This window comes from Eulemur rufifrons, chromosome 23, assembly GCF_041146395.1.
Source record: "Eulemur rufifrons isolate Redbay chromosome 23, OSU_ERuf_1, whole genome shotgun sequence".
NCBI classification, from domain to species: domain Eukaryota; kingdom Metazoa; phylum Chordata; class Mammalia; order Primates; family Lemuridae; genus Eulemur; species Eulemur rufifrons.
In genome coordinates this window covers 9,552,935-9,567,479 of record NC_091005.1, presented here as the reverse complement: position 1 = coordinate 9,567,479, position 14,545 = coordinate 9,552,935, and the positions used below count along the sequence as shown (strand labels likewise).

Genomic DNA, 14,545 nt, shown 5'->3' with positions numbered 1-14,545 from the left:
GGTTGGGGGACCTGGGGGCTGGGCAGGAGCCGCCAACGTGGGGAGATTTTGGGAAGGTGTAGGGGAAGAGTGAATGAGAAAGAATAGAATGGGCTCCCTAATTCTCGACTGCTTTCCCCACTTGGGCGATGCCTTCCCCCACTCACCATCCGGGCTGGCCAGGCGAGGGCCCAGCACGACTAGCTGGAGCGGATTTGGAGGAAGGAGGAAAATGGGGGCTCCCAGACCCTCTCCAGCTTTCCCCCGCCGCCCTCCCTGATTGGCTGTGCGTCCCCGGAGCCCAACTTCAGTCGCTCCAGACTCCGTCTGAGCCCCGAGGGAGTCGGAACGCCGCGACCCGGGGCGGGAGGGGCGGCGGCGAATCCAGCGGTTGGCATCTCCCGGGCCCCTGGGGGGAGGGGCGCGGACGGGGTCGGCCCCCGCAGCCTCTGCAAGGCCCTGCTCGCCGCGTCTCGCAGCCTCGGCTCCTCTCCGCCCCCCGCCCTCTCCTTCCCTCCCAGTGGCGGCCTCCCTCCTCCCCCCGCACCCGCCCGCCCGCCCGCCACCTCCCCCCGGTTTCTCATTCCTGCCACTAGCGCGCTCGGCGGCTCATTCCGCGGCCGCCGCCAGCTGAGGGGAGCGTCGCGGGCCGAGGAGCAGATGCCGCGGGGGCCGCTCGCAGCCGCCGCCGACTTGTGAATGGGATCCGGACTGGGGCCGGGGCTGACACTGCTGCGCTCGCCCTGCGCCAGGGACCGACGGCCCGGAGGTCGCGTCCTCCCGCGAGGGCCCCAGGTGAGGCGCGCCATCAGTCCCTTCCTCGCGCCGGGTCCGGGCTTCTTGGAGTGTGGGGGAAGGATTTTCTCTGGAAGAGAATGGCGGGGGGGCTTCTGTCAGACTCCAGAAGGCTTCACTAATGCAAAGCAGAAAGGGAGGGGGGAGAGGTTTGTTTAAAAATCAGGAAGGGAGAAGGGGGCCGGCTGCGGGCGCGGGCAGCGCAGGGGCAGAGGCGCCAGATGTGCGCTCCTCCGCTCTCCTCAGCTCCGGCCTCCGCTGGGGTCTGCGCCGTGGCCGCGGAGGAGGGGCTGGTACCCAGCTGGGGCAAGAGGCTGCAAAGCTGAGCTCGGGAAACGCCGGATGCCCCCGGTCATGTCTCCGGGGAAAGTCGCCCCCGGCGCGGCGCCCGCCCGCCCGCGCTGCGCCTCTTCCCGAGAGCCGCGACACGGTAGCGCTCTGTGGGTTCCTACCCCTGCCTTCCGGATCGCTCCCGGGGGCTTATCCCTTCCAGTGGGGGCTGCCCGGGAAGCTCCGGAAAACAGAAGGAAGCAAGCCCGGGGAGGCTTTTCCCCGCACTTTAATCGCGTGGGTTTGCGGCCGCCGACTGCGGTGCGCGCTCCCGCCCTCCAGTCAGAGTCTCCTCGGGAGCTCCGGCGGCCGCTCGTGAGCTGCCCCCGAGAGCGCTGGGGCAGGTCCGCGAGCGCCTCAGACTCGGGCTCGGCCCTGGCGAAGGCTGCCAGGGTCGACGTTAACTTTGCGAACCGAACCTTCCCCGAAACCCGCGCAGCCTTTCGGAGCGCGCCAAGCCTCTCCGGCTCCCGGCGCGCTCGGCCTCGCTCCCTGCGCTTTGCCCCGGAACGCGAGCCGGGCGGTGGAACGCGCGGAGAAGCCGGCCGGGTGGGCAGGGCGGCCGGAGAGGTTCCTTTGCCCCCAGTCCCCTCGCCCCAACCCGGCGGAGCTGCCGGAGGGCCCGCCTCGCGCCAGGAAGCGGAGTCCCCAGAGAAAGTGGGGTCGGGGAGGCCTGCGGGTCCGGCTTCCCGGTCCCTTTCTTGCCAAGGCCCTGCTTTCGCCGGGGGCTCCACGCGCCTCCCTCTCCCGGGTGAAAGGTTTTGTAGATGCTAGAAGAAGCCCTGTTGCTTTTGCTGGTAATGCAGCAAGAATTTCATGGGCCATCACGCTGCTATTAAGAAATCGCATCTTTTAATTATTTAATACCATCCCTGCATGACGGCGGGTCGTCCCTAAGGGTGGGAGTCGGGGGGTGGGTGGTTCCTGAAACCCTGCTGCAGGAGGGTATGGATTTGCCGAAAGTCTTCCCCTTCGTTTCCCCCTAAGGAAATCTTGTTCAGATGGCTGTGAAATCTTTCCGTGTTTGCTTCTTCTAATCGTTCCTGTCTGTTTAATAAGAGGCAGTAAGTTTTCGGTTTAATCACAGGGAAGCCACGATAATTAATCTGGCGAGAGGATGGATCGATTGCCTTATCACTTGGGCTTGCAGCAGACATGGATGGTTTTGCGGGGTGTCTGGATTTCCTGGGGATGGGGATGCAGATGTGTTCTCAGGAGCGAGGATCCTTTAGCATCGCATCAGCACGTTTGCCAGGCTGGGCTCCTCCGAGCGCTAGAGCCTAATAACGGTGGGAGGAGAGGAGAAGAGAAGGGGCTGACTTTCATTTCATTAATCCTGGAGTTATTTTTCCTACAAATATGGAGGTGCAGACATCAGAGCACAGAGGTACTTACTGCCCAACCCCAGATGCGGAGAGCCTGGTCTTCTTCCAGTAGGACAAAGGAATAAAAGTTACAAAACAAAGGGACCGAGTTGTGGCCAATACCAGGGGCACTCCGAGGCTCCAGTCACTAAAGTGCATAAAATGTAAGCACTATTTCAAGTTTTACAGTTGGCCAGTGGGCCCTGGAATTCGAACCTCTGTGCAAAACTGAAATCCTGCCTAGTACAAAGGAACGTGAGTACTTCCCAGTAGAGACCAGAGAAAGGCATTTGAGAGGCCAGGAAACTTTGCTTGAGTGGGAATTATCTTTACATCTTGCTTTTGAGACTTTGCAAATTATTCCATTAAAATGTCTTGGAGCCATGCTTTATTATTCATAATAATTATGGCTATCATTTTAGTTATTTCAGAGTCTGCATAAACTGGTCGTTTTGTTACATTGTTTGGAAAAAAGAAACCACTCTTTCCACCCCTGGGGGAGGGGAAATGAAGAAATACATTGAAAGGATTGAGATGGGATAATCTGGTGAGGCCCAGGCATGTAGGTTTATTCAAACTGCTGTTTATTGCTTACTAGAAAAATAGGCTTTTAAAATAGTTCTCATGGAAGTGGTGGACCATCTTGATAGCACTTCAGAACTTTCATTATATTCCCCATTCTTATCAGAACACCAGACAGTAAAATTACTAGAAACCTAAATTCTATTTTCAATTAAGATGCAATCTTTTGTTAATTTGAAAATTAAGAAAAAACGTTATGGCTCTATTTTTTTATGACCCAGAACTCAGTTTTCCTCTTTGCAGTGGTGGCTGTGATTGTGTATGTCTGATTGTTTATTTGGGGGTGGGGTGGGAGGGGGCAGACTTGGAGAGGCACGCCATGATTTGGGGAAATGCGGATCAATTTCATGCTCTTTTAATGCACTTGTCTTCATAATTCATGGTTTTTTCTTCTGCTTTGAATGGAATTACATGGCTATGCTTTGTAAAGATTCTGGTTTGGGGACCCTCATAGGGGAAACGCCATGACTTTGACCTCATGGCCCGATTTACAATGCCAAAGCTACACTCTCATGAGCATGGTGTGTCTTGGAACCTTGCCTGTGAATGCCGGTGACTTATGAAGTTGATAAACTTTGATCTGTTACATTCAAATCTATTTTTCCGAACTCTCTACACAAGATCTGCAAATCTGATTTTGGTCTTCCTTCATTCTCAATACATTTATGTAGGTAAATGTTCAAGGAGAATAATAATTTCATTTGAGCTTATTTTCCATACTGATTTTTTTTCACTTTGATCATAGGCATACTTAATCATTCAATAATAGTAATGAAACAGTGGTCTATACAGTTTGAAGGTAGGTAGCAAACTGGCCAATCTTTTTTCTTGAACTATGGAATTTGCAGAATGTCTATGAATTTCCAAGTTTTTTTTTTCTTAGAAAATGTGAGCACTGTGTAAATTCAATAGCCAATGATTTAAAGGATTGAAGTGTGTTTGGGATGATTTTCCTCCTTGGCAATTGGTTGCTATTTCATAAAAAGTTACCTAATTTGTCAAGAATCCACATTCTACATTTACCAAGAATGTTGGGTTGGCAACATTTCCAGTTCAGAGCTAACAGCTCTGAGTATGTTAAGATCTTTGGGCTGTAGAAATTTGTTATTTAATTGATTAAGGGAAAAACATCAACAGGTCTGTTAAAGAGAAAAAATTATAAACCTGGAGAAAGTTGGACACCTCCCTGTACATCACCTGGAGTAGAAATGAGTTATTCCATCAGGATTGCCGTGATAGCCATCCACAGCATCCTCTATAAGCAGGAAGGGCTAAAAGGAAAAAAAAAAAACACTTGAGGAGCATAATTAGACATCTTTCTGGTATAATTTTACCCTGACATTGAGAGCCTTGTGCATCTCTGGAAATGGACTCCTTCGCGGAAGATTGCACTTCTGGCCACTAGAGGGCAATGGCGGCCTTCTCCAACTTTCTGCATGGGCCCATCTGCTTTTGAGGGCGTCATGAAAAGGGGTTTTGTTAACTACCAGCCTTGTCTGCCCCTCGCGGGAGAGACCGAATTCAGTCTAGCTGTGGTTCAGGCTACTGCTCGAGCAGTTTGTCAGGATTAACATCTTTCTAGTGGGTGGATCCCGTTACCTGCAGACTTACTCTTCCCACCTTGCAGTTGACTGGGAAGTTGGGATATCTTGTGACTTGAGATTGAGCAGGAGCCTGGGTGGGGGCGGGGCTGCAAAATAAATGAGGTCAGTTCTCACTGAGACGGTGATCTGCTCTGCGAGGATTTTCTGGATTTTCTTCTGGCAGAAAGAGCATCATTTCTGATTCCGAGGGGAAGGGAATAGAACGGAGAAAACAGAGAAATATTAGTGAGACGACGGTGGTATCATGGCCTGTTCTTCCAAAGAGGTTTTGAAGATGCAAGACATTTCTAATTTGCAAAAAAGAAGAGTTTGATCTTCAGTCAACACTTTGGGCCATCGAGTTTTAATCTAACAGTAACTGTTTTTACTATTACCTTTGAACATTCTTGACATTGCTGTATAAAAAAGCTAACTTGAGCAGAGAGTAAAATTTAATTCAAGGTTGGTCCTGGAGTTTAATCATTTGATTTTTTTTTCTTTCTCAGTGATATGGAAATTACAGCTTATGATTAAATTGCATATTTCAGGCTGCACAAATTTATATTTGTTACTGTTTGATAGTGTCATTATGAAAGTTCAGAAGGAGAATGAAAAAAAAAAAAACCCTAATGCCATATTATAATTAAGAGGAAAGCTCTATTAAAAAATAAGCACTGTTTTAAGTGGATACTTTTTTTTTTTTTTTTTTTTTCACTGAGTACAACTGCCTCCCTGGTGAATCAGCAATGGAATTCTCTGCAGCTCTGAGCTGTGTTGGAATTCGGAGACAGTTGATGAAGAAGGAATCAATGCAAATGGATTGTGGGAGGGACTATTAAGTAACTCAGTGGAAAGTAAGACAAAGTGTTTTGTAAACTGATGCTCACTTACCACTGGACAGTTTATTAACTCAAAAAAAAAAAAAGACAATTTTAAATTCTAAGTGCTTGTGAATGATGCCCATTTGTTAGAACCGGAGGCAAAGGGAAAATTTCATTAGTCATCAGACAGTTGGAGAGTTCTGGGATTCTTACTGATCTCACAGTTTGGATAGCCAAAGTTTGTGCTCAGGGAGAGAATCTGATACATCAGGGTATTAAGTGAGATGGGAATGTGAAAGAGAAGAGAGGAAAAAGGGGAAGAAACCAAAGAGAGTATGAGAGAAACTAAGGACGCTATTTTTCATGAAAGCTAAATACTTGTCTCTCTGTCTGTCTCTCTCCTTTCTCTCTCCCTCCTTGTCTTTCTCTCATTCTTCATTTAGGCCATTTGTTGAATCCAGGAAGTTGGTATAAACGGCTTTCCAGGCACTAGGAAACACTGATCAAGCTCTTGTTCTATGCCTTCTGGCACCAAGTATTCCTCAAACAGTATTTGTGAATGAGCAGGGCTTTATTCTTAAATTTTCCTAGTTGCTGCAAGTGAAGAAAAGCCTTTACCTCTTCCACCACCAAGCCCCGTTATTTGCCGGAAATTCCCCTGACATGGTTCCCTGCACTGTGATGATTTTCACAAATTAAAGTTACCTCTCCACATTGAGTTTTCTTGAAGGAAACGGCTTCAGGCCCGGCTTTGGGCCTGCAAGAATAGTAGGGGAGGCTCCTCCCTGTTCTTAGTTTAAGACACACAGAGATCTCATTTCAGCCTTCATTAGGCTCCATCCATGAGAGCAAAAAGTAAGAATTCAGGGTAGCGTCCCTGCTTTCAATACTATCTTATCCTTCTCAGCAAGAGCAAGAGTGGAGGAAGCAAGGTAGGATAGCAGATCAGATTACTGCGTACCCACCCCTGCCGTGGCTCCCTGGACATGTGTTGCCCATGAACACATCCTGGAATGTTCAGGCTTCTTTCCATCACCCCTGAGGCTTGGACCCGTTATTCAAACTCGGGGGCAGCATCACTCAGCAGCAGGGCCAAGGATGAGGGTGACGGACGTGAGGCCAAGGCATGCAAGTGTAGAGGTGGATCTTCATTGAAAATTTTGATTTTTGCTCATCGTAGATTTTTTTCCCCCCACTAATCTGAAATTTTAAAATATTGCATTAAATTATTTTTCTCTCTGTTACTGAGTTTTGGGGCATCACCTTATATTTTGCACCCAAGGAGGGCGCCTCACTTGTCTCACCCTGGTGTCTGCTCAGCCAGCAGTTTCAGCTGTGACCAAGAATGAGCTATATGACCTAAGACTCAGACCTAATAGTAATGTCTGTGTCCTAGGATGTTATGAAGATAACATGAGAATTTAGTGCAAGGTCTATCTCATAATGAGCCCCTGATATATGCTGCGGGCTCTTGCCCTCTCTGAAATAGGCCTGGGATTCAGTTTTATAGACTAACGGTGACAGGTAGCAGAACCTCCTTGTAATTCTTAGGCCGGAAATCCTGCACTGAACGTTTGCTTTCGACTGAGACCTCTCCCAGTTAGTGATGGATTGTTTATTAGTTACCTGCCTTGCCCTTTTTTCAATGATTCCATGAGTTTAAGTGATCCATCCCTCCTTCCATTTCAAATATTCAAGAGGCAGTCGAGATTTTAGATTTTAGAGATAATTACTGCTTTTGAAAAGGGCCTGCCTGCTTCCTACCTTTGCATTTTTTCCCCTGTGCTCATTCCACATATGGGTTGCTGTGATAAGTTCCCCTGAAGTAATGTCTTACTGGGAAAGTTTGCTAAGCTTGCCGTGTTGAGATATTCATCACGGGTTTGCTTTCGTTCAAAAGAGACTCATTGCTATTCCAGACGAGCTCAGAAGATAATTAGTCTCTTGATAAATCGTCTTCAGTTTCAAGACCATTCCTGTTTGTTTTTCAGGTAACTGTAGTTTGGGATTTTCAGGGGTTTGAGCAGTGACGATTTTAACTCATGCTAGGACTGCAGCTGAAGAAGCCCTCGCCCTGCCTTGCCTGGGCTTCTGTCTTGCACAGGCTCAGGCAAAAGCACAGTGATTTGGTGTCCTGTTAAGAATAACAGGAGCCCTCACCCTCTCATGGCGCTTAATGGTTTTCCAACTGGTTTCACGCCCAATATCACAGCCAGTCTGGGCTTTCCAAGGCTCTGGGACCTTCCAGGTTGTCCTGCTGTTTCCCATCTGCGACCCTCTGTGTCATCTGTTCCTGCCCTGGCCTGGTGTTCCCTCCTGCCCGCACCTTGAGATGAAAGGGGAGACCTGCCTGGGTTCCCCTGGGAAAGGGAAGGAAGGGGAGAGCACGAACCTTCTGATGTCCTACTGTGTGCCGGGGGCTCCACCTGATACCTCATTTATTCTATACTTCCACCCAGGAGGAGGCCATTATGATCTCCATTTTACAAATGGGCTAATGACTCCCAAGGAGAATTCGAGATGCTTGTCTAAGCTCATGAGGCTGGGGGGAAGGAAATCTGGGTTTCCAAACCCGCTCTGACTCCAGATGCTCAGAAATTTGCCACTGCTGGATGCAGGTCTCCTGCCTGGGTCTCCTTCGCTCTGGGCACAGAGGAGCTGGTCTGACGGCCCCACCCTGTGTCCCTACCACGTCCCAGATCTCTCCATAAAAGGGGCTCCCGAGATCCTCTGATCTAACTCCCTTCTCAGCAGGCTTTTGTTTTGCCAGTAATCCTACAGCTTCTCACGTGTCCTGATGACAGCCTGCTAACTACCTCTCGGGGAACCCATGAGGCGAACAGGTGATTCATTAACTCTATTCATTAAAATGCTCCATTTTAATGAAGGAGGAACTAAAGTACCCTTTTTTGATAACTTTCTCCCATCACTTTTTCCTTTTCCTGAAAGCCCTGCAAGTATTGGAAAACTGGCATTTGATGATAAACTGCAGCATTTATTGAGCACTTAGCTGGTTTCAGGCACTGTGCTGAGAACATTCTGTATAATGGGACTTATCCACAGTGACCCTAGGAGCCAGTAGGATGATTGCTGGCATCTTACGGGGGAAAAGCAGACATTCCCAGGGCTCCACAGGTGGTAACTGGCAACACTGGGATTCAGACCCGGGTGTCAGACACCAATGCTTAGCCCCTGTGTCAGCTGCTTCTTCCACGCAGGGCTTCAGCTGGTCTGTCTGATGAGATAGCACTTTCTAGACCACTCACCATCCCCATCCCTCCATCTGTTTCCATTCCGTTTTGTCGCTGCCCCCTTTAACACGTGGCATCTTAAATCTGGTTCCTTGTTGCAGAGAGTCCAACCACATCGCTCAGTTGGATCCACTGTTTCCTTTAAGGAGGATTCAGCGTTCCATTTTACCAACTAGAAATGTCAAGAATCAGATGTATGAAGCCATTAACTGAATCTTGGGCTAGTGCAGCCATCCTTCATATAGAGGTGAGGGCCCAGGGACCCAAAGAGGAACCACGACTTGCCCGAGATCACAGATCTTAAGGGCAGTTGGAATAGAATTGAGCTTTTTTGATTCTTAACCCAATCTCTTTTGTCTACAAAGAAAAGTGATTTTTTAAAAATAAATTAATTTTTCTAGTAGACCTATGTGAGTCTGATTCCTTTTTAATTTAATTAATTTTTTTTTTTTTAATTTTCATTTTGTCACCCAGGCTAAAGTGCAGTGGTGCTGTCATAGCTCAACTGTAACTTTGACTTTAGGCTCAAATGATCCTCCTGCCTCAGCCTCCCAAGTAGCTAGGAGTACAGGTGTGTGTCACCACAGCTGGCTAATTTTTTATTTTTATATTTTTAGACATGGGGGGGGTCTCACTATGTTGCCCAGGCTGGTCTCAAATTCCTGATCTCAAGCGATGCTCCTGCCTCAGCCTCCCAAAGTACTGGAATTACAGGGTTGAGCCACCATACCCAGCCCTAATTTCTTTTTAAACATACCATTAATTTGGGTATTTATATAAGCTACACTGTGTTATGTTCTTGGGCAGTTAAATTGTGAGACCTAAATATGAGGCTTTACATGAATCTCTATTTTGGAAGTTCATGGTCAGCCCAGTGTTATTTGATATGCCGTCTGAAAATATTTTGCAAAAGATACCATTTGACCTTGATCTTCAGCTCTGTCTTATTTCAGAGTCACCTCCTGTTAACATCTCCATTCCAAGGTCCCATGGAGAACAGGGTTAAGAATGGTGTCCTTCTCTTCCTATCGTTGAGCCTTCACAAGGCCCTCTGGCAAGTTTAGGCTTGAAATTCATTTCAAACCCATTTCTTTGTCGTTTAAGTAAGGAGGTCCTGGGTTGGGGACACAGAAATGGTCAAATCCCAAGAGCCTTCCTTCAGAGAGCTGACAATGTTAACAGTACAGAAAATACTAGGTCTGTCGATGAAAAACTGGAGCTGTGTACAGTAATTGCTACAAAGGAAGTATTGAATTGGGCCACAGGAAGGACAAATCGCATCCAGTTTAGGGATCAAGGATGGTTTGGGGAAGAAATAACAGAATTCCACTCCTGCATGGTACAGAGAGACCCCAGAGGCCACCGAGACCAACAAACTCTGCCACCAGGTGCTTGAATCATTGCCACCACATCCTTGTAGTGTCACTGGTGATATGGACTTCATGCTTCCTTATGCAAATCACTGAGACATTGGGAACCTTCAAAATGCTTCCTTAGGTTGACACAAACTATCTCCCCAAAGCTTATATTCTTTGATGTAGTCTTCGATGCCATGCAGAATAGATGTCATTCTTCTTCTACATGGCAATTATTCAACACTTAAATTGTTTTCCAAGATGCCGTCCCTCTAGTCTTAACATGTCCAGATTAAACGCCCCATTCATTTTTTTTTTTCTGCAGCAGTCCTTAGAGGAAAGGACTGAAGACAGAAATCTAGGCAGCTAGACTCTAGATTATCAACTCCCTTCTACACACTTCTTTTATTGCAGCCTGAGGCTACATTACATTAGCTTTTATTGCCAGCCACATCACCCAGAGGACTTATGCTCCACAGTTTATTTGTTTATTTGTTTTTCCTTACGTGCGGCTGTTAAGTCACATTTCCCCACCTGTCCCTGTGCACACAGACGTGATAAGTCACCTTCGGTGGTGTGAGCACAGGCTCCGGAGTCCAGGCTGCCTGGCTGCAGAGCTGGGCCCTGCCACTGACCAGCTGTGGAAGTCTCTGTATCTATTTCCCCATCGCACTGAGGTTAATATCAGTAGCTGCCTTATAGGGAAGCTCTGATATTATATGACACAAACATATAAAACTGCTTTAAAAAGTGCATGAAATGGGTTTGCTGTTTTTATTATCGCTGTTACATTTCATTTTGTTAGGTTCAGTCCATTGGTCCAGTCTGTTGAAACATGTTAAAATTTAAATCTTTACTCTGTTATTCAGCATATCCATCCTCCCTCCTGGTCTCACACTATGGGTTGGTTTACTCAGTCTCCAACCTTGCTTGGTAAAATAGAACAAAGATAGAACAGATGAAGCAGGGACAGGTTTCTTGGTAAACCACACAAGATGCTTCTATGTGAGTGATTCAATACCCAGGAAGACAGCATTCTACTTGTAGCTCATTCTGAGTAGTGAATGATTGTGAGTTTGCCTGTTTGTTTGGCCGCCTGGCTTCAGAACCACCTTCCTGTGTTAAGGGAATGATCCCAACAAGATTCTCTATAGAAATAAGAGCTTTCCTTTACTCCAGAGCTAGCTAGAGAGCTGCTTCCCCGACTTTCCTGGAAGCTAGAATACCAACTCAGCACCCAGTCCCTGGTGTTTTCCATTTGGATTATCTTACGTGTGTGCGCACACGCATCCATGACCATTGACCTGGAGAATTCATTCTGGTTATTGTAGCAGTGGCTGTACGACATCAGATTTCCTGGGGTCACAGAGGTGGCAAAGTAACTTTGTAGCCACTCATGTCCAGCAGGGACAACTGTAGTGCCTTCATCACCCTCCTGGTTCCAAGGCAAGATCTGGTGTGTGGTTCTGACTGCTTGCTGAGGTTTCTAGGTTCCTGGCAGTTTTCTGAGCCTGCTTCTCTAGTCTTCCTGCAACAACTGGGCTACCCAGAGTCTGTTTCTGTTGTCAACTAAGAAACCCCAAATGGTTCATTTCCCAACATATCTTTGCAAGGCTATTATGAGGAACTATATCTACTGTGTTTCGTGTTACTCTTTAAGTTGAGTAGAATGTTGATTGTCAGATGGGTTGTGAGGCTGGAGCAGAAGGAGCTTTTATTAAACATTGATTAGTTTAATTTGGGTTGAGCAAGAATTGGGCAGGTGTCAGGACCTTGGCAGAAGCCTCGTGACATAGCTCAGTGAATGCTGTGGCACTTCCAGGGGCAGCTATGGCAGGCAGCGTAACACAGCTAGGCCTGGGGATGGCAAAGGGTCTCTTGCAAGGGACACAGCAGGTTGTGTGGGAAAGTTGTCCATGGACTTCTAGCCATGGAGCCAATGCAAATATCCCCAAAGCTAGAATACAGAGGAACTCTCAGCATTGAGGAGTGCATGAAAGAGGCCCTGTATAGGAATCGACAAGTGGCCCCAAGTCACATCTCAGCTTCTGGAAGGGACAGTCTGCACACCCTCTTGGCAGTAGGGTCTCTGTGTTGGCTCATGTATTAGGCAAACAGATGAAAGTTGTCAGTGCGTTCAGATGGGTGAGTTTGGGCAGCAGGGACACACACAGTTTTACGCAGGTGAAAACTTTCTCTGGAGTTGGTCTCATACCATCATACCATTCCAGGACAGTTTTCCTGACCCTCCTTTGAAAGGAATCTGCATCACCCTTCCTGGGAGTAAAGGGTGCAGGGGAAACACAGGGTCTCAGAGCTTCTGAGACTGGTAGCCTGTCCAGTGGGCCAGGTAGATGAACCAATATAAAAGCTTTGATTTTGTGGCTGATAGAGCTCCTTGTCCAAACTTGACCCAGTTGTCACTGAACTACACAGGACTCTTGGAGCCATGCATTTCAATTTCTATGTGAAACTCCTTGCTTGGTCACCAGGGACACAGAGCCAGACCACCAAGCAAGGATGACTAACTAAACATAGGTGAGACAGTCTGGGCATCTTAAGATGATTACCAGTAGTTGTCAACTTTCCATTGTCTACTTATTAAAGCCGCATAGTTAAAGTTTTAAAAAAAAATATTTGTTGGACAATAGCAGAAAAGCTATATTTAAGTTCCAAAGCCAAATTGAAAATCATGTTCATTTATGCAAACAGTTCCAATTCACAACGCTTTGCCATGAAATATCCCAATAGTAAAGGGAGATTGTTCTCCAGTGACCTTACTCCGTTCTATGCTTCATATACACAGATGTAGGATAAGATACAGTTTTCATTTTTATTATGATTTTTGGAACCCAAAAAGTATGTAAATGAAGCATCACTATTAGCAGTATCATCTCAGAGTAAAAATTGCAATTTAGCAGTCAGAGCTGGGCACACTCGCCTTCTGAGTAATGCATCGGTGATTCTTGTGTTTTATTCATCACCGTTCCTAGTGCAAACATCACAGAGAATCTTCAACTTCAGCAAATCTCAGGAGTGCATTTGGGAGCATTAGTCGGGAGGCTAATGCAGCCTGAGAAGCCACGTCTTTGAAGTGAAGGATGGATTGGATCATGCGGTTATCATTTCAGCTGCCCCCACCCCGTCACCCCCACTCCCGTGTGCCCTGTATCGCAAGCCAGAGAGGCAACCCGTTTTCACTTACAGAGAGGCACAGCTTGTGTCCTTTTCTTATTGGGCACGTAGCTTCTGTCTCATTTCTCACCAGTGGAGAAAGATCACCTGTCAGCAAGTTTGTGGCCAATTGCTGACAAATTTTCCCTAATAGGCTGCCCCGTGGTTCCCTCCCTCTAGGCAGATCAGCTGGTGCAGCACTGGCGTTGCTGATAAATAGCTGTGTGGCCTCGGGAAAGCCAATTAACCTCAGTTTCCTCATCTGTAAAGTGGCCTTTTGGGTCCTTTCCAGCTCTGAAATGGTCTGGCTCACAAATCTTCTTCTACAAATCACTTGGCATGGTTCTCTCTGACCACTGCCTCTCAGCTTTCTGGAGAGGGAGCCACGCAGACAAGCACACCTGGCTGTGAGTGAGCAGATTGGGTTTGCTTGAGCAGAGTACATGCCTGTGGGTGATGTTGGGTCATCATTTCAGAATACTGTGTAAGGAGCACCTTGTGTTCTGAATTTGGTACTTGGACTTTATTCCCTGGGTCCCAGGGAACTTTTGAAGGGTTTGGAGCAGGGGAGTGATGTGTTCAATGCTTTATTCAATGATTTCTGGACAACATGGAGAAGAACTGATAGAAAGAGACAGAAACTCTAAACAGAGAAACCAGCAGGGAGGGAATTACGGTGGAGATGATGAAGCCAGCACTAGGGTGGAAGCATTATTCGAATAGCTGATGTGTACTGAGCATTTCCTATGTACACAAACTGTGCTCAGCACTTTCCATAAATTATCTCAGTCCATCTTCGGTACAACCTCAATGAGGTAGAAGCTATAATTATCTCCATTTATAAAATATAGAAACCAAGACATAGGATAGTTGGGCAATTTTTCCCAGTGTTACGTGGTTAATAAGTGAATGAGCAGGGATTTGCACAAAGAAACCACATGTTCTTCACTTCCTCGTTATAGGAAGACAGACGTAAGGTACTTCCAGGAGTAGGTTCATGACGCTTACTAATTGTCCATGGATACTTGTGAAGTGCTTATTGAGTGCCCAGGACTGGGCCTTCCTTAGGTTACTCATTTCATCTTTCCAACTCCATAAACAGGAGTCTGACATTGCGGGGTATATAATGACAAAGGATTTGAATTCAGGACTTGAAGCATTCAGAAAACTTTTTCTGTGACTTTTCTACTGCATCCAAGATTGATGGATTCTTGGCATTCTCCCCTCCCAGAATTATTTAAAGATGACACAGAGTGTTATGTTTTCTGTGATGTGCTCATGAAACTTAAATATTTAAAAAGCTGTGTTAGG

General features: G+C 47.0%; 1 protein-coding gene across 2 annotated transcripts in view; it reads left to right on the top strand.

Moving 5' to 3' along the window:
* The first annotated feature begins 590 nt into the window (after window positions 1-590).
* Window positions 591-14,545, top strand: part of CDH11 (cadherin 11) — a 135,936-nt gene continuing 121,981 nt past the window's right edge. For both annotated transcript variants that reach the window (XM_069497879.1, XM_069497878.1), the window contains exon 1: window positions 591-774. The gene's annotated coding sequence lies outside the window, so the exon portion shown is untranslated. The remainder of the gene's footprint in view (window positions 775-14,545) is intronic.